Source organism: Furipterus horrens, unplaced genomic scaffold (assembly GCF_987537825.1).
Source record: "Furipterus horrens unplaced genomic scaffold, mFurHor1.1.pri manual_scaffold_9, whole genome shotgun sequence".
NCBI lineage: Eukaryota > Metazoa > Chordata > Mammalia > Chiroptera > Furipteridae > Furipterus > Furipterus horrens.
The window spans coordinates 4,881,017-4,904,977 of record NW_028327179.1 but is presented as its reverse complement, the minus strand read 5'-3'; positions in this window follow the sequence as shown (position 1 = coordinate 4,904,977).

Here is a 23,961-nt window from a genome sequence, read left to right as displayed (position 1 = left end):
TCCACAGGGTAGAGGGTATCTAAGAGGCCAGAATCAATTCATATTTCCTTAGATATGGGCAGTATTCAGCTCTCAGTTATTTCATGGGGATGTGGCATTATGCTACTGAGGGCGCATTTAAGAACTGGAATAAGGCAGAATGAGCCCAGAGGATGTATCTTTCCTCTTTCCTTCATCTTCCCTCACTGTTCATTGCAAATAAGTTATCACCACCAACCAAAAGTGGAACAGAAATATCACAATGCACGGCTTTGTTAAAAATCAAAACCATCCGATTGCTCACAGTCATCAAGACAAGACTTGTGATTAACTGCTGCGTCACTCGAGAGACGGTTGGCCTGAAGAGAAAGAAATGTGTTGGCTGATAATCGAGGGGAAGAAAACACCAAGTCGATAAACCAGCAGAGTCTTGGTAGAGATGTTGCAAAAAACAAACAAACCAAAAACAATAATACTTGTGTTAGAAAGAAATACTTTCTCTAACAAAATGAGAGGAAGCGTTCTATTTACCAGCGTTTGCATGAGGCCTTCTACGGGTGCATTTCTGCAGAATCTCGGAGTGGGAAAGCTGGCTGTGGTCAGACGTAAGCCCAGTTACCAGAGAAAACTACGCAGAGGAGAATTTGGGTCATGTATTAGGAAGAAGAGGAATGTCACAGGCTCTCTGTAGAAATAGGCTGAATGTCTTGAGATGTGTCACAGCGCCTGGTAGGAGCTGAGCCGTCCACCTGCAGTCAAACGGGCCCAGGCTAATTCGTTGGGACGCAGGTGTGACAGTCTTAGGATCTCTCTCATGTCCTCATGCCCACTCAGGTTTTTCAGTCCGTCAGTGTGAAGACAGAAGGTCTAAGAGCATAACTGCAGATTACAGTTAAGAGATCCAGAAAAAGGCGGAAGTTTAGAAGCCCGTGTCAAAAACAATAGTGGTGCTTGTTGATTGCATTTCACTTATGTTTTCCAAATGTCAAAACAGTAACAGAAAATCACTACTCTTCACCTCTTCACAAACGGAAACAGCAGAAGGAATTTTTTTTTGACTCATCCTTTCCAGTCTCCTCCTTCTTTTGCCTTAAAATCCAGAAATTGACAACATCTTTGTGCTTAAAGCTTAGGAGTGAGACAATGTACTCTCCCTTCTCTTTCTGTCCTATTCTCTTCCCCTGAAATCGTGAGGACCTTTTTCTGGGTAAAAGCCATGGTCCCTTATGGATGAGCATACAGACAGCATAGAAGATGACCCCAGCTGTCAAACGAGGGTGGCTTTGATGTGACAGAGCAGAGGAAACCTAGGTCCTGCCTTTCCATGGTAATTCATTAATGCTATGGAGTATGCATTGCTTGGCAGATTTACGGGTGACAGAAATAAAAAATTAATTGTTTGACTTTATTTGTGCCTGAAATGGAACTGAGGACTAAATACTTTCATTCCCATCAGTGATCTGTTTCCTTTTGTCATTCTGCTTATAAATGTGAGGCACCTGAATGAAAACATCTATTTTTTTAGGCACTTATCATGAACTAGCAACTTGGGGAATTTTCCTCTTTTTATTTGAGTTCCCCTTAGTAGGAAACAAAAGACATATTCTAAAAGACTGCAGTCTGCCACAGGAATTGCTTTTCTCTCCTTAAATTATCAATATGTAAGAGAAAGAGAGGGGCACAGAAAAAAGATCCAATAACAAGGATTGTTGACATGTGAAAAGATCCTTCTGTCTTCTTTTTTCTTAATCCAAAATAGGCAATTTTCCTGATTTTAATCTTTCTCACCATCTGCAATCTGTAGCATTTAAATATGCAAATAATACCAAAGAATGCCAACCATCATATCTGCCAAACATTTCCACCCAAATCCTACACCAGGTTCATAAAGACTGTGAGCTCCACAGGCCCCGGAGGGGCCGCCCCAATGTACCACCTGCCTGGTCTGTGGTTCACTGCTGTCTAGCTGGGAAGTGTTCTCACCGCTCACTTCCTAATGCTGGTATTCCCTACAAACATAGCTCCTCAGCAAAGGGTAAATATCCTAAATACGAGGATTAGACATACCTCCCCAAGCTATGTGTCTTTCTCCAAGAGCAACACTGCCTCTTAGACCTCAACAGTCCTTCTAGGTGAATGAAACATCTGACCAAAAAGAAAGAGCTAGAGCTTCGCATTGGGCGCTGTAGGCTGTCCCGGGTTCTGCAGCCAACCTCAAGTTTTCTTCCTTTTCATCTTTCTCTTGTTTTCCTTCTGAAGGTAACTCTTACGTTTACTTCTCTTTTATCTCTGGGTGGGCTTGATCATCAATGTCAGGTCATAGACGGTGATGAGGGGAGGGAGTGGGGAGAGAGGAAGTTAGCCAGAGAATGAGAGATCGCATCACAGTGAGGCTGTTGTGATGTAAGCAGCGTGGATGTTATGTTAGAGTCAACAAGGAACAAATAAGACGCGATTTGTAAAGCAATAAGTGATCACATTTGCGATGTGGGTAGATAATTTCAACAACAGCAGGAAAGACTAAGCCCTGTAACGAGGAGGGGCAGCTGCACCGTCCAGGCAGGAACTACGGACAGATTCCATCATGGCAGCGTGAGGTGAACAGAGAGAGGAGGTAGATCATAACAGTGTTGAGACCATCGGTTGAATTAGAGTAGGTTTCCAAGGATAAAGGGGTTAAAACAAGAGAACTAAATCAGAATCCCCGAGTGTCTAACCTGTGGTCGTGGAAGGTAACTAAGGTGAGAAGTTTCAGTGATGAGTTCAGTTGCGGACGTTTGACTGCAGGGTTTGAGTATCCAAGTGAAGTCAGAAGTTTTATATTTGGGGACACAGATTAGGAGATATGAGACCAATATATAGATGTGCAAGTCATTAGCCATTATGTGGTCATTGGGACCACTTCTGTTGGAAGAAATCATCCGGAGGCTCTAATGGTCATCAGAGCTGTTCTCTGATACTCAAGCTTACTCTTCTGAGCACACGATAGGGTGGTATTGGCCTGTCCTTTTGATGTTAGACTTGACAGTGATACTCACTTTGGCCAACAAGATTAAGAAGAAAAAGTGTATAGCTCTTTGGGGCAGAAACTTTTTGGTCTGTGCACACATTTCCAGTGGCCAAGAACACCCCAGGTGAGGGAGGGTCTGCTAGCCTGTGTACCTGAGTGAAGACAAGGTGATGGAGACCCCCAGCCGCACTGAGAGGAACATGTACAAGGAGAAAGAAATAAACACTGATTGTTGTGAGCCACTGAGATTGTAGGGGACGTTACTTGTAACTTAGCTTGTCCTGTCTTGATGGAGTGACAGAGTGATTAGGAAGATTTAGGGACAGAATCTTAGAAGCAGGAGGGTGTACGCAGGAGGTAATGAAAGATGAGTATACTGAGGATAACTGAAAAAAAACACTGAGGATGAACAAAAGAAGAGGTCGGAGGAGGAAGAAGAAGGAAAAAAATGCACCCGCAGCGTGCGGAGGGTGAACGTTCCTGGTAGGAGGGAAGACTGCATGTGTGCGCACCGACGGGCAGCCGTGGCCAGAGTCGTTCAGACAGAGCGTGATGCGGACAGAACCCAGATCGCGACGCGCTGAGGGATGAAGGAAGGTGAAGAAATCCTCACCATACATGGCGCTTCTGAGCAGCTTGCTTCTCTCTGAAAGGAAAAAGGGAGGTATGATGTCAGTGTAGGGGAGAACAGACGTGGGAAATAACGTGGTGTTTGTTGTTGCTAACACGTGGGCAGCACTAGAGCATTTTTATAAGCAGGAAGGAAAGAGTAGGGAGGGAGAGGTTACAGAGGAAGGTCAGAGAGGGCAGCACATGACCCCTTACGTGTTAGAAGGGACTAAGAACACCTGCTCGCTTGAGGTGAGAACACTACGTCTGGAAAATAATTCAGGGAGGGGATTATAGGTTATCGTTCATGGAAAGCAGTGCTTATTGGGACTTAGCTCTCATGAATGCATTCACCAAACTCTCCTCCATTGAGTTCAGTCTGTGGTTTAGACCCTGAAGTAGGTCTAAATATACAAGAATGCCATCGGCATCGACAAAGCCATGGCTGCCTACAATGGCATTTAAAAAACAGTGGATGTTCTGTGTTTATCCTATAGTAGTACAGAAAGAAAGTAGGTTTATTTTGGGATTAACTGCATATATACTCTATTTCTTTCTTTATAATATCTGGGACAGCGGTAGTGATAAAGTACAGTGGTGCTTTCTTTAAGATTGTGTACTAAGCAGGCAGATTACTTTTGAAGTTCTTGCTGATATAAAATACCAGCGCCTCACTGATCCTAAGGGAATGGATGGATGAAACATTCAATTTCTCTTTAGAAAATTATCATATTATGAATCTGATTAGGTTCAGTTCTTGTCCTCAATATAGCATGCTATTCCCTAGAGGAGTTGTTTGCTCTGTATATTTGTTATTGTGAGCAAGACGCTGCATAAATAGTAAGGATACTTGGAAAAAAGGTACTTGGAAAAAATGTACGTTGGGAATGTTTATTTGCACTTTAAAGATTTTTGTGCTGGCCCAATGTTTATCGTTCTTTTAGATAAGAATGAATGAGTTTGGGGCAAGGGCTTGAAAGTTTCAAAGTTCATTTTAAATGTTCTTTTGTGGTTTGGTATTTGCTATCCTAAAATAATGACCCTCGCGCTTTCTTAATACTATAATTTTGATACGTGGTCTAAAATTTTATGATTCTCTCTCATTAGATTTGTTCATATTACCTTAATACATTTTTAAAGATCCTTTTATGTTTGGGGAATTCTCTGGATTTGATTTTGCATGCATTACAAAGCCAACCAAAATGAGCCCACGTCTCTTTTTCATGTCACTAGAGGACTGATGTCATGGACTCCCTTGTGCCTTACCCTTCCAAAACGAAGAGGGATAATGCCATTATCTGATGTAAGAAATATTATTCATTCAGAACTGCCCTGACTTTTTTTGTTCTACAAATATGAACATCATGCAGTAAAAAGTGCACAAGGACAAAGCTAGCCTACAAACTTGATATTCGAAAATAAAATAGTAAATATTGCAGAGGACCTTATATGAGAAAAGTTGTATGACATTTCCCCGTTACCAGCTAGCTGCTCCCATTTATTTTACTGCCATGTCTACCATTCTTCTGAGCACACTCTCCTGGCTGACGGTGACTTTCCTTGTGGGAAGGTATTGTGGGAAGAATCCTAGTTTTAGGTATGAGCTCGCTGAGATGCCCAACACCAGGACTTAAGGGCCCCCTGAATTCTAATACAGCAATCCTCCTCCTCAGCCCTTATCTGACTCTCTAGCAGATTACTCCAGACTGTTGCAGATTTTTCGGACTCTCTCTTCATCATGTCCCTGACCTTTAACCTTGCCAAGTTGATTCCTCAAGTACTGATCTAAATTACTAAGTTTATAATTTATGGTGGTAAGATAGAGCTGAGTTATTTATACAAAATAGGCTAAAAAGTTCTTTTGAAAGCAAAAGCATAGAACAAGGTACATAGAATTAATAAGCTGTCATTCTAACCTTAAAATTTAATACAAAAACCATGCGATCAGTCTGTATGCCCACGACACCCCAAGCCTGAAGGTTGTCCCCAAACACAGATTCATCCCAGAGCCCAAGGACCTTAAAACCCAGACAACAATAATGTTTCTTTAAAGGAATTTGCCAAATATTTTCCACCTGTCCTATAAAGACAGGGAACTAGAAGAGTGACGAATGCAGCTGAAAAATAAATCTGTGGTTCAATTTCCTGGTAGAAAATCAAGAAACTAACCCCAGACCATGGAGAAAATGGGCTGTGTCAAATGAAGAGCGCCGCACTCATGACAGAACATGCAAATCACCCCTGCCTGGACTGGCATAAACCAGCCACTGTCAAAATGCATATTGTGTAACTCGTGCCGAGCCTACAACCTGAAAAGTCGTTAAATCCATGAAAACGTGGGGAGATCAGGTAACCAGCGTGGGCAAGATGGCAGCCATCTAGGCCCAAGCTTGTTTTTCTCTCCAGCAAGTCCGGGGAGCAGGGATGAAGGAAACACCGCAGCCTGAAAATTCCGTCATTCTGACGACGTGAGTCAGAAATCTGAAGTGTCGCCCCGCCTGAGCCACGCAGGACTGCCAGCAGGTGGAAGTGCCTGAGTGCGTGTCAGGCACCTGCCCGTTCCTTCCCACCATCCTCACTATTATCGGGTCAACTGTGGGCATTTCTTAGACTAGATCGTGCCCTTCTAAACACACCCGCTGGACCACCGTCACAGCTGGGAGCAGGAGGAATGGAGGTGACTCATTTCACTAGTTTAAGCGACACAAAGTCAGGTTCCGACCAATCTACACACCTATTTATTTGACGTAACTCTACACAAAGCTAGCTCCAGTCAAAACCACGAGTCAGGTAAAATGTTTAACTCGCTGACCTGCTTCCACCAAGATCAGATGTTTTTCGTTCTCCCTCCTGACTTGGCCCCATTTCCTTCCTTACGCCCTTTTCCTGCATTTCCTCTCCTGTGTTTAGTGTTTCAGACACCCTAAAAGACAAGCCGTGAAATGGTCCCCCCTAAAAAATCATTTACGTTTTTATGAAAACAAATTTTTCATGTAATCCCCATTTACTATTTCTCAGACATAAAGAACTTTTTTCAAAGTTGCTTCTTAGGAGTTCTTCGAGACTCTGTAAGCTACTCTCCCCAAGCGTGCGCACGGAGGAACAGGTGTCTGGGAGGGGCTGTCTCGCACAAGTGAGAGAAGCGTGGAGTGGGGCGCTTCAGGCTGGAGAAGTGTGTATTACTGTGGTCGTATTGCTGGAGCGCCGACCGGCGTGCCTTAACCCGGACCACGCAAGCGGGTCCCAACTCCAGCTGCTTTGACACCCTATTGCTTTGCCGTGTTTGGAACTAGATTTGTACTTTTACTAACACATTACACGGGTGAGTTGTTTTTTTTTTTTAATTTTTAATAAAAGAACTTTCTGTGTCTTGAGTTTATTTTTAATTTCTAGTTTTATTGCGTTGCCATCTTTTGCAAAACCTTTATTGAATTCTGGGCCTCTAATGTGACTTTATTTTCTCTGGTTGTTCCCTGAGCCCTTAAAGAGACATAACAGTCTCCATTTTCAGGGAACAAAGGGCATGTGTTTGGCTGTCTGTGTCTGTCCTATGCCTTCTATAGCGTTATTTCTTTCTGTCCACGTGATATTTGATGCATTGATAAAGATGCATTGAAGTTCCCTACTATGTTTATTCTACAAAGTTCTCCTTTTATCCCTTATAATTTCTGCTTTCTGGCTGTTGCTATTGGGGACCATGTGCACAGCCATTCAAGGCTATTACAAATGTATGGTGAATAGAAATATTTTAGAATGTGCTGTCTTATTCAATACTTTCTGGCCTGAATATCTATATTCACAGTGAATACTACTCAGTTTGGTTTCTAATTGATTGTTATGTTTCTGTACGCTATGTTTTGTTTAAACTTAACTTTTTAGAGCAGTTTTAGGTTTACAACAAAACTGAAAGGAAAGTGCAGAGATCTCCCATGTACTTCCTACCCCCCCACACGTACAACCTCACCCATTATCAACATAATTCACCAGAATGGTACACGTTTACCACGTATGAACTTACATTGCCACATTATAATCACTTAAAATCTGCAGTTCACTCTTAGTGTTGTATATGCCGCAAGTTTGAGCCGTACCCTTGTATGTTTTTTTTTTAATTTTTTGATTTAATTTTTTAATTTTTAATATTTCATTGTTTATGTCATTACAGTTGTCCCAATTTTTCCCCTTCGGCCCTCTTCACCCAACCTGCCCAGCACTACCATAGTCAACCCCCACCCTGTTGACCATGTCCATGGGTCCCTCATATATGTTCTTTGTTCTTTGACTCATGCCTTCACCTTCTTTTCATCGGTCCCCACCTCCTCCTTCCCCTCTTACAGCTGTCAGTCTATTCCATGATTCCAATCCCTCTCCAAAATATATAAAGTGCTTATGCGACTTAACACCAGGAAGACAAACAATCCAATTAAAGATGGGCAAAGGATCTGAATAGATACGTCTCCCAGAAGGACACACAGAGGGCCCATAGATATATGAATGATGCTCAACATCACTAGCCGTCCATCAGAGAGATGCAAATTAAAACCACAGTGGGATATCACCTCACACCGGTCAGGATGGCCATCAGCAATAAATCCACAAACAACAAGTGCTGGCAAGGATGTGCAGAAAAGGGAATCCTCATGCTTGGTGGGAATGCGGATTGGTGTAGCCACTGTGGAAAACAGTATGGAATTTCCATACCCTTTCATGTTTAAGCTTTATGGATCACTTTAGTTTAGATTTATCTTTTTTAAAGACAGTGCTTTTTTTAATGATATCATTGAAAATTGTTTTCCCATAACTGCATTAACCCATTTACCACCACTGACGTGACAGGTCTGTCATACTATTTTTGCTTTCCAATTTTTTTAAAGGCACAAGAATTTGTACATGTGATATGATTTCCTTCCTCTGGAGAGAGTGTGTGTGTGTGTGCAGATAAAAAGGAGAGACAGAGAGTGTCCAGGAAAGCAAGATGGACAGGTTTTGCTTTTGAAGCACTTTTTCACTTAGCGCTATATTTTGTGGGTATATTTGGACATAGCAACTACATTTCAGTCATTTTTGAAAGTATGGCATTCTTTCCTTCATGATATTTTAATATATAAGTATGGTAGTTTATTTCAGAGTAAAGGTGATTTCCAAATGTTTGCTGTTACGAATAATATCCTTATATTTAAATCTTGGCCCATTTTCTAGTTAGAACCTTACAGCAGATTCTGGAAAGTAGAGTTAGCAATCTACAGAGAATGGACATTTTTAGTGCTCTATACACATATCAGCACGTTAGTTTCTGGAAAATCTGAAATAGCGTCTATTTTGTCAGTATTAAGTGTAGCTGCTTCTCTTCCAGCAATGATTTTGTGTGAGTGTGTGTGTGTGTGTGTTTAATCTCCAATAAATCATCAGGAGAAAAAGTGTTCTTATCTTTTAGTTTCTTATGGCTTCCACAACAAATTACATAAGTTTAGCAGCATAAAAAAATACCGTTTTGTTATCTCAGAGTTGTAGAGGCCAAAGGCCCAGGTACCATGTGGCTCAGCTGGTCCTCTGCTCCTGCTTTCATGAGACTGAAATCAAGGTATCGGCCGGGCTTGATTTCTCTCTGGAGGCTCTGGGAATGAGTGCATTTCCAAGTTCACTCAGGTTGCTGGGAGAGGTCAGTCCCATGTGGTTGGTTGTAAGACTGAAGTTCTAGGTAACTTGCTGACTGTCAGCTCTCCACTTTTAGAGGCCACTCAGATTTTTTGTCTGGGCCCTTTTTCTCCGTCTTCAAAACTGGCAAAGGCGGGCTGAGTCCTCCTCAAGCCTGTGACCTCTGAACCCTCCTTGTGTATCATCTCCCTTGCCTCTTCTTCCATCCCATCCCTCTGATTGTTCTGCTCTTCTGCTGCTTTTAAAGGCCAATGTGATTACATTGGGTAATGATATTTTCTTATTACAGTTTTCAATTATATGGATAGAAGAGAAATATATTTTTTGTAGTGGTTGACTATATAATTTCTATTTTTGTGAGTAGAAGTTTTGTTATTTTCTAATTTTCATTGAGGGATTTTATTTTATTTCATATATTTATATAGAACACAAGATGGGCATTAGATCTTTCTTGTTTATATATGCATATGTTTTATAATATTTTAATATTTTCTGGTTTTATTTTCATGTTTGTTGTGAGGTAAGTGTTAAAGATAACAGTTTCAATAACAAATTTTCCAAAAATATTTTGTGGACTAATGGGTCCCTTGTTTAACCTAAGTATTTTAACATATATTTTAAAGTCATCTTCCAGAAGTATCTACCTTGCTCCATTAATCTGCTTATTTATTTTTGCAACAATATCATTATATGTAAAATAATGTAGCAATATCCTCAATAAAAAGTTGAAATACTTCATCATCACTTTTGTTTCATAATTTACAATCCTATTTTTCTTTGATTTTAATTCCAGGATTAGTGTGCTCATTAATTCTATGAGTTAATATAGATCATCTTTCTTCCTTACAATGTTCCTTTTTAAAAAATGATCCTTTGAACCCTGTGTGCATGGGTGTGATTTTCTCTCTCTCTCTTTTTATATGTAGTTTCCACACATCCCTTGTCATGGTTACTTTGAAAACTTTGTTCACACTATTGTCTCTGGGATTTCTTGCTTATTGATAAGCCAGGGTGTGTATTTTACTTTTGATCTGCCATTTTTATAAATGTGTAAATTTTAAAATTATTCTACTGACTTTTGATATCCTATGCATAGATTTATGTTTTCTATAGGAGACATTATTATTTTGATTATTTTGACTCTTGCTTGCTAGTGATTGCATTTGATTATATTGAGTCTTGCTTTCTGATGATTATACTCATTTATTTTTCTTGTTTATTGCAAGAGGATTATCTTTCAGTATGGTAAAGATTGAATTTTTGCAACCTTATTAATTACATTGTGAAATCATCTGCCATCATTTACTTTGTCTACTTGTTCTCAAAAAGCTAATAAAGTCTTGTTAAGTTAATACACAATTGTGTTTGTAGCCTTGTCTTCTTACATTTTTAATAATATTTACTTTCCAATTCTCTTGTTATTGAAACCACAATGCTTCACCAATATTACATTTTCTTCGTACACTGCACTTCTAATGAATATATAATTATCTTCTTTCTCAGTGTTCTTTAATATGTATTTTATTTTGCATAAAATTAATGATGCTTATTTTCATTTGATTTGAATGCAATATTTAAACGTATTTCCACAAAAATAAAGTTAATGTATTTCAGGCTAGTAACAAAATACATATATTTCAGATGTAATTTCATTTAACTATTTTAAATACTCACCACCTATTTAGATACACTAGTAATTTTCTATCCTTGTGTTCCTATTTCAGCTAAACTCTTAGTTGACTGAGTTATTTTCCAATTATAATTTTCAAGAAATATGCATGGTCAATAATGTCTGAGTCCTTAAAGTTTTTCAGACTGTTTCACTGTTTCATTGAAATATCAAAACCAGTTATGCTATTATTGAATTTTTGGGTCACCAGACTCTTGTTTTCTCAAAACTCTATAAAAACTTAGCTCATTCATATTTTACAGAAAATGGAAAACAAGAACAGCTAGATATTGTTCTTTTGTAGGCAATTTGAGTGAGTGTGGAAATATTTTCATTACTTCCTTGTAGAATGTTTAAGAGGGTTTTTCTTTGTGCAATTAATTAATTAATGAAGAGAAAGATTAAGTAATTCATTAATTAATGTTTAGTCTGCATATTCATGTTTTTTTAAACATCAGGAGAGATTCGTTAAACTATTTTATCATTGATTATTGATTATTTAGCAGGTTTTGCTCTTTCATAATCAGAAACATCTTTAATTCTTAGTTTGAATTCTGTTTTCTGTCATTCTTATCACTTATAACATTTTTTTCCTTCTGGTCCAAATAGAAAAGTTTTTAGAAACCCAAAATTTAAAAAAATCTTTAGTATAGTGATTTACTGCTTCTGTTCTTCAAGAATATTCTTTATAAAACCCATCTTTGTTTTCTTTCTTTTTTCTTTTCTTTTTTAGTTTGCATATAATTTAATTAGGCAACATTTGACAGATCTATGCTGTGCAATACAGCAGCCAATAGTCACATTTAGCCCTTTATGTTAAAATTAATTAAGCTAATTAAAAGTTAAGTTTTCATGAGGGTGGTTATATGAATCTCCACATGTGTTGCAATGACACGGAATTTGGGGACAGCTAGATATCCACTGGTACAAAGATAAAGTTGGGCTCCTAGCTCACACTATATACAAAAAGTATTATATATCATATATATTTAATATTTTTAAATATTTATGTTTATTATATATTTAACATGGTGATTTGCATCTTAGAGGTGGTCATAAGAGACCTTCAGGTCTTTAAAGAAACACCATGAGTAGACTATGAGGCCTCAGAAGACTAAAGAAAACCTCTTGAAAATAAGGCTGTCCTTGGTTACTCAAAGTAGATTCGGGGCAGAGGGGGTTACTGACCCCTTAGTTAGTTGACATTCACTTGCACTGAAATGTCAATTCTACAGTGGATTCTAATAATGGATGGATTTTTGTGCAGCTGATTGGTCTGGGGCCTGGGGGTCCCTTTTGAGGTCAGTACCATTGACTAGCTTAATTCTGTTGCTTGGAGTTGTTGGTATTATCCTTAATTAAGGACCATATGAGGCAGATTGGATGGGTTGGTTCTGGCCACTATTAATCACATAATCCAATGACAGATGAAGTGTCATATTTGCAGGAAACTTCCCCAGAAGCCATGGGAGTGTAAAAATAAGGGATGGATGTTTTTGGAAGACAATCCTCCATGGGTCGCTTGCATTTTGGTATGCCTCGCAAATAGAGGTACAGGCTTCCTTTCTTCCAGACAACTTCAAGTAAGTATCTGCAAAAGGGCCATATCTGTTCATTTTGGCTAATTGTTAGAAAAGACAATTGGCTGAAAAACGACATAAATTTAAATTATACATTATATTTTCAGGGCTAATTCAATCTTAATTTTATACTATTTTTCATCAAGTCTATGCTAAGCTCATGAGTTATACATTTGTATTAGGCAATTCCGATGTCAGTTCATACTGACCATTTCTCATTCAGAGCCTTCTTTCAGATGTGATGTGTCTGGGGTTTGGAACTCATAGACACATATTTAGAGGATAAAATTGATCAAACTCAGGATGCCATCCTTAGAATTACTCTCCATGCACTAGGTTACCAACCATTATAATTCAGTCTAAACAATGTCCTCAAATATATCCGATATTGAGTGTGACTTGGATTAAATTAGGTTTCCAGTGTTTTGTCCTGGGCATCGTTATCTCTGTCTCTGGCTCCTATTAAAGAGAGGATGATATGACAGGTCATTTTTAAAGTTCACTTTGCACTCAGATTGATTCTGAGTCCAGGCTGCTATTACTAAGAAAAAAACATGATGGTTTCAATGCATTCTTAAGTGCTACTTTCTCCAAGGTTTTTAGAATTTAACATTTGTTTTTTCATATTTGGGAAGAGATGTGTAGTCCCTGAACTCTCTTTCCGGTTTAAAGGAGAAGAAATTTCTCAGCTTTGCAGTTGGGAGCAATAGAGCCCTGTTAAAACAAATGTAAAAACATCTGGCCACTCCCTTTGTACGAATACTGTGCAGGAAAGAAGATAATGCCTTAATGTATGTTATATGGTTTCTTAGCTATTAAATAAAAAAGATCAAATGAGAAATTAAAAATATAATTCAAACCATTTAAAATAAAATTCCATGATTTCAACAGCATTGAGGTGAAATCGAATGTAGGTAATTCATCGGGCCAAACAGCTAAGGATGGATAAACTTATCTTTTTTGTAACTAATTTCTTTTTCTGAATCCTTCATTTTGACATTGAGTAATAATAATATCATTAATAATAATAATAACAACAACCTTAGGTACAGTGGTTCTCAAACACCTGCTTAGTCAGAATGAGTTGAGGTTTTTAAAAAATGATGATTCCTATACTCCACGGCGTTACGATTTGAAAGACTGGACCTGGGGTTGGGAAATCCGTGCTTTTTGAAAACTTCACCAGGGCATTGCAAGCTTGGTAACCGTTGTGCAAACAGAGCTGCCCTAGTTTCTTAGCCCTGCCAAACATTACCAGAGCTTTGTAAGAATACAAAGAAAACATACCAATGTTGAAAAATGACTAACTTTTCAGCTAGCTTTTCTTTAACAGAGGTTCTCTTTTACTTGAAAATACTTTTCTCAATGTAGACCTGCAAATGTGCTGTGTTGAAGAGTAAGTAGGGAAAGAATGGCCGAGGAGGAAGCAAGACCTATTCATCATCGATCTGCTCTGAACAGGCATCCTTCACAGAACATGAAATTAAGACCTACAGGAATCGAATGAAATGCTCTCACATTGACTGGTTCAAGCTACTATTTTCTCTCAACTTTTGTTTTTTCATTGGAGCTGGTTTTCTACAAGTTCCTTTTTTTTTTTTTTTTTTTTTACTCCGAGTCTGAGTCCTGAAAGACACGCAAATTCTCTCAGTTAAGGAGTCAACAAAGTAGTCACGAATCCACCTAAAATTTCAAGTGTGTGATCATTATGGTTTTGGAGAAGTGTGATCTGGCCATTATGACAGATCTGAATCCCAATGAACCTTAAACTCAAAATGAATCGGCACTCACCCACCCGCTTTTTCCTGTGTAACTTCAAGGTCTGTACTGGGGTGGTGCATTAAAGACTAAGGACAGAAGAGTGGAGCTGAGAGAGCTCCCTAAGGTAGAGGGGGCTCTCCCCAAGGACAAGGCAACCATCTGCTCAACAAGTGGTCAAAACAGGGGAAGTGGGAAAATTACTCCATGGAACTCGGCACCGTCATCAAGGGCATGACCATAGCTGCCAATCTTGGGAACACCGAGAAATCACTCCTTAGTCTCGTGGCGTTCACTGTCTCCACATCTGGGGTCTTCCAACGGCTGGGGGTAGGCTGGAGATGGCTACATGTAATCCCTCTACGAGTCTCCAGGCCATCTCTTAGGCACAACGGGTGTTTCCAAAGGCTGGCGTCTGAGTAGCCGGAAAATAGAAATCACCCAAAGGGCAGAAAAGTGAAGAGCTGGCAGCTCACCTCTACAGAGATGTACAGCCTATGGCTGATACTGAGACCCCCAGCCCTGCTGCAGGGAAGGTAGGGTCTCACCCATAATGGTTTTGCAGCTGGTGGTCAAGTGCATGCAGGTAAAGCTGCAGTGGCACCTAGACCCACATCAGCCTCAGAGGCGATTCACTCAACCTCAGACATTAACAGTCTAATAGAAGAATGGGTAACTGTTTAGTGGTAAATAGGGTTTTATTTTCTCTCTATTATTCTCCTGAAGACATCTACTGTGCAGTCACCAGTTACGGCGTGTGTAAAAATGTAAGATAACGTAAGCGTGCTTTTTGCTCCTAATTTAGAATTGAGTATTACATGAAATTTAAATGAGATATTTAATGTGCGTTTAATATTTCTAAGTCAATGGGTTAGTAAGGAAGATTTTTAAAGAGTTGAGATCATCAGTTTAGCATTATATGAAGGCTGGGCAAAAGATATTGGTTTAGAATTAGGAAAAAAAGTAAAAGACAATTTCGGATGATTCAGAGGAAATGTAGCCATGTGTTACAAGCGAAAGCTACTCTGACTTATATAATCAAGGTAGTTGTCCCTGTTTTCCACGTGATGCGATCAGTGTATTTCTCTAGAGAGTCCTATTATGCCATTTGAGAACTGCTTCATCAGTGGGTTTTTCTCTTTAAGTACACAAGCACATTGATCCAAATAATCTCTAAAATGTATTCAGATCTTGTCATTTTAACAAATAAATAAATATCACAAAATTATCATATATCCACAGAGAGGATAATTCAATTGGCTCAATCATGACATCTGATTAATCCTCACACATTCCAAATCATTGCGTTTTGTGATACAGCTGTGATTACATCAGGCGCTATTTACATGCTCATGAAGCCACTGAGGATTCATTAAGTCACAAAGAAACAAAATAACCTGAAATATAGCACAGATTCATGTCTTCAGAATTATAGTCCAGAAGTTGCTCATCTTGGGAAATATTTAGTTAATAGAAATGAAAATGGCTCATTGTCAAGTACATTTAGAAAATCATTCATCCACTAAAGGCCCTTATTTAAAATAACTGCTTAAGTCAATATTTTCCAAACTTCTTTTGCCTTGGGAAGCTTTTACCCAAATAACTGCATTAACTGAAGTTTCATGAAAAGGTATTTTTGAATCCTTGGCAGAGAGTAATTCCTGGAACATGAAATGGTTTTTGGGAGACAGGATGGTTTGCAGAACAAAAGCATCAATTCTGTTGCCAAGAGATTGGCTCAGAACCTGGGCTACACCACACACCACCTGTAGCAAAGGATTTACACACTTCGGGGCCCAGTTTCTTACTGGTTCGAGAGGAGGACAGGGAGGCGTGGCATGTTAGGTTGACTGGCTCCAGTGCTGGGATGGCGGGGGTTGCCCTCTTTCCCCCCGCACACTAGTGGTGAGGTTTCTGCCCGCATCTTTACCCTAGTCCAGCCTCATGGATAATCCTAGTACCTACCGTAGGAGACCAGGGGGTTAAATTCTGAAATACATGCAAAGGACTTCAATGCTTCCTTAGAGAACAGAAAGTTGCCCCTAATAATAGCTAGTGTGATAGTAGTTTCCATGGTTGTTCTGGTGATGAAGTGAGACTGTTTTGGAAATGGTTAGAAGAATGCCTGGCTGGCTGGAAGTCCACAAAAGTCCCAGCTCCCTTCTTTCTTCCTCATAATGGGCACCAATTCTTCCTTCTTTTCTAAGATAAGTTTTGATCCAGTGTGGAGTTTCCGAAGTATTTTTAAAAATTTATTCCACTGGAGGTGGTCTCATTTCCAAGGAACGTGGAGAAAGCAAATAGTTGTGGAAACCAGGTCAAAGCAAAAGTGAGGTTAGGGGAACAGATGAAATCAGGAACCATTAGGAGAATGTATAGTAACCCATCCCAGGAGTTGTCAGCAGCAGGTAAATATTTTTTTTTTTTAGTTTCCTAGAAGCTGAAGTAAGACTGTGAATGAGTTAAGATACAAGCTTTTACTATTTCCTGTATTTTTTAAATTGGTCTCATAAAGTGATATTTTTTCTAGTTTCAAGACCTAAGAAAACCTCCGTGTATCTGGGAAATGACAGCCTATGTTAAACACAAGGGCACGCTCTTCAGTGCAAGGCGAAAACACAGTCACCCGCTTCTGTCCAAGGCATTTCCTACGGACCTTCCCAGTGGTTCAGGAAAACCAGAACAATGACTTAAGTGACTGAGCAATGATCAGGTGATCTGGTGCGTGAGGGGCATCCTCACCAATTTTCGCTTCAAACGTTGAGTCAGAGGTGCCATTTTGTGCTAAAACCTGAAGTGCAGCTGATTCTACTGCCAACTGGTAGCCAAACCACACGGTGACATCCTTGTAGACACAGGGTGGCCTGTTTTCTGATGGACAGTCCAAAGCATCTCGGCGCCAAGTCTTAAAGAAACACTGAGGTTTTCTTCAGATGGGCAACTCGGCACCAGCAAAGCAATAAAAGGGCCCAAGGATCTGCCTGTAAACTAATCTTTATTATTTTTGTCTAGAAAAGCTTCAAAGTAAATATTAGCAATTGCATAATTAACATTTTTAAATCTCAGTAAAGCCCCCCACCAATATTTACTGTTCTTTAATATGGACTCTTGGGTCACACTTCCATGAAGATTAGTTACAAATGATTTCTGTAAAGAAGAGTTGGAGATGAGCTGGTTAGATATTATTGTTGTGTGCACAAAATGATTTAATTTTAGGAGAGTTTTCTTTAGCATTGTTCTGACAATATTTTATAGCGAGACAGTTTGAAGCTCCTTTAGGTGACAATAAAATCATGTCATCAATATGAAAAAATACATAATATTCACTCCTCAAAGCAAGAGGACATGGATTTGAATCTTCCAGGAGCAGCAATAAGTCATTAAATACAAGCTTATGAAATGGGTTATGACATATCTCTGTTTTATATCACCAGAAATTGTTAACCTGTCCGTAAGTGACCATTTCTATAGACTTTGATCTCAGTATCTTTAGAAGTATACTCAGTTTGAGCAACAAATCGGGGGAATATTTATTTTCTAGTATTTCTATTACAATTGAAAATAGTAAACTTAAAAAATCTGTAAGAGCACATTTAACATTATCACAGAAAGTTATAGTTTTGATAAATCATCGCATTAGCAAATTTATTAGCCAAGTTCTTAAATGTCATATTGATAGTAAAAACAGTAATAACAGTGATATTAAAACAATAAAAATGCACATTTTAAGGGTTTTTTTACAAGGTCTTTCAATATATCCCAGGAATGATGTTACCAAACTCAAGACTCCTTTCCTCTATAAAACACAAGCTGTTCATTTCAACATATAATTTAATTTCCATTCTCAGTAAATGAAATTCTTAACCAGGAGATAGTGCAATCATTAATCTAGCATAATTAAAAAATGATTTTCTTTAAAAGCTACAGTGTGGCTAGATAACATAATTTAAAATTAATTTTTAAAAGAGAATCACAGATATACCAAGTCATAGTGGGTTTAATATGGGTAGAGAATTGATAGTAAGACGTTAGAGGTACATTCATTTGCAACCACAGAAGCACCGTGTGGGTTATCAGGGAGAAAACCTGAGCTCTACCTCGTCACTGAAAGAAGCGCAGTAGTGGGCACACTGGCTCTCTCTTTATATCTTATTCTTTCGAGCATGTCCAAATGAACAGGTGCCATTGCTGTATTTAGAATCTGGCATGTACGTGCCCACAAAGGAAAGGACCTACTTCACATTAACAGGAAGAAAAGAAGAGGGTCACATAACAAATAACTGGTGAAGAGGAGACCAGGGCTGAGGAGGTCTTGGCTGTATCTCCTTAGGATGTTACAAAGCTCTGTGAATTAACACTTTGTAGTGACTCTTGATTTGGACATCAAGATGTTTTATTAATCAGGGCAGCTAATTAAACTATACATCAGTTGTGTTTGGGAACAGCTGGTGTATTAATCTAGCCCTACGCTGGATAGAAAGACCACTTTGTTTCAGGCTGTTACATTACTAATCTTTTTCAGTAAATCTGTCATGTTGTCATTTACTTTTCATCTTTATTTTTCATTCAACAGATAGGCATCAAAAATTCTACTGTGATGAGAAGGGAGGAACAGAAACGCTACAGCCTTCTAGAAGGACACAGTCTCATTCTGCAGACCTGAGACAAACCGAGGGAACAATCATAAACCGCCTGGTGTCAATACTTAATGAAGTGCGCAAACGAATTCTCCAGGCAGTCGTGGCCAACGAGCTTCTGAAAGCGAGAGATCGATAAAGGATGGAGCAGCAAAAGGCAGCCTAATGAAGGAGGTGAGGCTGGGTGCTGAGTGATGGCTGGCATTCGGATAGGCTGAAGGAGAGGGCAGAGTGCTTTAGGAAGAGACCGTACGAAGGCACAGGCCGAGCGTGTGTCCAGCTGGAACAGTGGGTACCAAGGGAGGACCAGAGGGGCATTTGGACGGACAGGAGGAAGCCAGACTGGCGGAGGAAGGGGGTTAACAATGAGATGGGCTCTTGAGGTGTCGTTCTACTTGTAAAGGAAAAACAGTGAGAAGGAAAATAGTATGTTTTCAGTCACTTGTACTACTCCGCTGAAATTAGTTCTCTATCAGAATTTGCTAGAAGGCATTGTAGGGGGCTGAGATGTCAGCCCTCAGGGCAGTTGGGTGGGGTTTCTGGAGGCTGAGCAAGTCTGATCTGACTCTGAGCTGACATGGCTCCTGGAGTCATTCAAACCCCTGCATTTTCTACGTGTGCCGTAATATGGAGAAGGACTGAGACGCTGTTTCATATCACAGCAGCAGTAGTGAATCAATACACTGGTTTTGTATTCGTTCAAGAAATGTTTCCTACAGAAACATTTGAGGTGAGGCTTCCTGATGACCAAAAGGCCTTCAAATATTCCCCTTAGCATCATTAATATTTAGGTGGGTTCCTTCCTGACCTCCTTTTCCTTAAAGCATTTACTTAAGAAAACTTATAAATCCTTTCTCTGCCCCTTTAAAATATACGTCTTTTTAACACCTCTTCTTGGTGTGACAGTCCAGGAACATCTTTCTCAAGGGCCTGGGGACCAACTCTTTGGAATGTAATCATCAAGGAAGATAACACCCCTGTCTATGGTTTGGTGGGAGGGTAGGAGCCTCATTTTCAGCAGGGGCTTCTCACTTCAAGTGATTAAATTACCTCCTGACAGGAAGGCAGAGGAAAGCTTACTTTTCCTTCGGATAAATTCACTTAGCAAACACAGACAGGCTTTGCCGTCCCCGCGCCCAGGCTCTTAGAACACCCTGCGGGCGGTCGCGTCGGCAGAGGGGCGCTCAGACTGAGCTCTGTTCTCGCTCCCCCATTGCAATAGCCTTACATAAAGTCCACCTTGCCTGCTTATCACAGTCCAGTGCAGTCTTTGCTGGGACACCGAGCTGACCATTCTGCCCTGCCTTATAAACCCAGACAGGTCATTTTCTGTTGGTCGCGTGTTAAGAGGAACCACAGGTGAAAGACCACATGCAATATACTATTTGCAACTGGATGGTTGTTATGGCCATTTCAAAAAAAAAAAACAAAAACGTTTTACTTGCTCTTTTCTTCTATTTTATCATATAACGACAATTTAATGTCTTAAAGTAGGCTTTTATGAGATAGTACAATACACACAAAATAGTTCATAACAACTGTTATTGGATGTATATTCTTATATATCTACTTGATGATGATCTTACCATTAGTCATGTAGTTTATCAATAGCTTCCTCTAAATTCTATACAAATTGTGGTTGTAAAAAAGATTTCCTTTGACTCTCATAGGAAATACTTAATACAAAGACTATACCTCATCATAATTCAGCCAGAACATAGAAAGATGAAAATATATGGTTCCACACTTTGCCTTTTGAATTTACTGTTATCTATTTTCAAAAGGAATCAATTTTCTATATTTTTGGCCTTATATTTTATAGATAACATCTAAATATTCATTTGCACTGTTCATTTTCCAGCCCGTTTGCTATTTTCTGAAATACAGAGGTTTTAAATCCATAATAAGGGAAACATTTTAATTTGTAGATGAATGTTACATTCCATAATGAGTCAATTACTGACTGAGCATATGTTTTCTTTAAATGTTACTATATCATTTTAACAAATATGCTCTATTAATTTATGAAGAGATGCACAAATCATCAAAACACCCAGCAATGACATCATAATATGCTTCCGAAATGCTGTTTATTCACTTTATTGCTTTATTTATATGAAGCAGCAGTGAAATTTGCAAAGCAGCTGTAGTGATAACAGGTGTGCGTGCCCCCTGGCTATCCGACAGATATATTCCCTCTAAGTGGTAGTCTAATCACCCGAGCTCCACAGAAGACTACATTTAAATCAGATGTTAATTGCCTCCAGAGTCAGCTGATCTTTGCATTCAATTATCTGCAGGAAAGCCAAATGCAAAAATGCTTTGACTCAGGAAATCGTATATGAAATTCACATCTGCCATAAGAAAAATAGGTTTACAAACTATGTCCATTTAAAGAGAGAAAAACCTTTACTCGTTCTCAAATCTAATATGACCCCGTTATCTTTCCCGTCTTGTCTTCATCAAACAATTTCTATAAAGAGATTGTACCTGGAACATCTCTAGTTGATTTAACTCATTGTCATTCCAAGCTTCTTTAAATGGGGAACTGACATTTTTTTATCGGTCTGTCGTGGTTATTGTCCAGCCTGTTGTCTACAGGTGTCCCGGTGCCCACAGCAAGCCACCTTGGACAATCAAAGCAGGCCTACGCTTGAACAAGCTGTTTATCTTCTCAGCTCCCTCTTCCTTCAATTAACTTATGTTTTCTAACTCTTCCAGCTCCTCTTCCTCCTTCCTCCCCTTTGATTTATATGTCCCAGCCCTGGCCAGCATGGCTCAGTTGGTTGAGCATCCTGCTGCAACCCTAAAGGTCACTGGTTCGATGCCCAGTCAGGATGCCTAGTCAGGGCACATACCTCGGCTGCTGGCTCCATACTCCATCCCTGGGCAGGGTGCTTGCAAAAGGCAAGCTGTCAGTGGTTCTCTCCCTCCCTTGATCCCTCTTGTCTTCTCTCACCAAAAAGGAAATTAAAAAAAACAAAACAAAATAAAACATGTGTGCGTGTGTGTATTGCATGATGGATGAGTTCTTGGGACCATCCGACTCTATCTTTAATCCCCCAGATTCTGGGCCAGCTTCTCTAATGTCACCTCTGTGCAAGTGTGACTTCCAACCCTCTCCAAGCTTAGTATCAGTTTTCCAATTCTAGGTTGGCTGATAGTCTAATTCCATCCACCGCCTTGCTCCCCATCTGGATGTCTGCCTCCTTTCTTTTTCTACAGCTCCTGTCTCTCGCGACTATCTTAACGGCTGTTTGAGTTAAAACTTCCAAAGGAGATTGAGCTCTTCACTCATTTGCTGTCATCCTTAACCCCCAAATGACCCTCCTTTAGTTAATCTAGTTCAGCTTCCTAATTTCTTTTTCTAATGAAATTTATAGTCCTATTGAGCTTCATACAGTTGTTCCTCTGTGAGTAATTATTATTATACACCAAACTTACATGTTCAAAGCCCTGGCTGGTTTAGCTCAGTGGATTGAGCGTCGGCCTGCGAGCTAAGTGTCGCTGGTTCGATCTTCCAGTCAGGGTACATCAGAGAAGGAAAACTCTGACTCCAAAAAACCTCCGCTGCCTTGCGGCATACCTCTTCAGGGGAAAGGCTAAGGGAGTAAACCCCGACAGAAAATCCGGAGCCGGAGTCCCTAAGGCGGTTTGACGTTGTAGTCAACACCGGCAACTCCTGCGGCGCACCTGAACCCAAGCTGTATCGACTCCGTCTTTCCCTTGGACCCTTCAGCTGCGAAGAGAGGGGGGGGTCTGCTGCATGGGCAACAGCAGACCCTCCATATTACCCTGCCCAGGCTCTGTAGCTTCAGCGTCATCGCAAGATGTCGATTCAACACGGGAGGAGACAGATACCATGTCACTCCCGAGTCGGACTGCACAGCCATTCTTGGCGGTGCAGATAGACTCTGAAGAAGCTACACCATCGTCTCTCGAGACGGACGGCTGCCGACGACGACGACATGTTCAAAATCATAGTGGGCATCGTAGCTCTGGTAAGCAATGACATGTCTATACATACTCTGATAATATTGGTTTTGTTTTGATTTTCTTGTATTTGTGCTCTTCTTTTATAGACAGTAACACTGTCAAAATGCTCTTAGATTGTCCTGTATAATTTATACTTTTATTTGAAGTGAAGGGAGAAAATTTGCTTTAAGTTCAGAGCTATTGGAATTAGTTCTTTTCAAAGGACACTGCATGAAACATGTTAAATTTCCAGGCAAAACAAAACAAAATCTATACTATTACAAATGTCTATTCTAATGCCTAGCCAAATTAAAAGCCAGGAGTTGCAAATGTGCAAAAAAAGAAAGATCAATCAACGTAGTTGTGGAGATAAAATCAATCGATGCAGAGCAGAAACGGCACTAAATACTCCGTGCCATGCAGTGAGCCCTAATGTACACATGACGCAAAAGGCTTTGGGAAGGAGAAGAAAATACCATCAGTTGAAAACCCATCCAATTACCAGAAACCTATCTTGTATGCTTGGCCTCTACCATGAAATACATGTCTGTAAACCTCTCTTTTTATTTTATTAGTATTATTACTTTTTAAATTCAAGCAGGCATTGAGTAAAAGGAGCTCAGATGTAATTGAAGATTAGAGATGCCAGGTTTTTTGCTTCAAACTTCCATAACATAAAACAGGCAAACCAATTTAAACTAGATTTAGAAAATAAAAAGTTGCTGTCTACCTAGTTTAATCCCAGCGAGTTTTATATCAGAACAATAAATCTCTGAAAGTGCAGGCTTCCAATGGAACCTTGTTAAATATTTAATCATCGGCACCAGGCCCATAACCATCAGCCATGCTCCTCATTCTTATTTATTTCAACAGTAACTTTTACTCTTTTGATGGAAAAGATCAAATGATGAGGAATAATCTCTCATGTGAGCTTACCAATACCCATCACGGTGATATTACTGCATACAGATTTCGTGTGCAAGAATGAAATTGTAATAATGATCCCCGCTGCAGCAGAAAGACAGGGCAACCTCCCCTTCTACATTTGCTGGTTGTGTGAGATTAGGATAAAAGCGTATACCTTTTGGG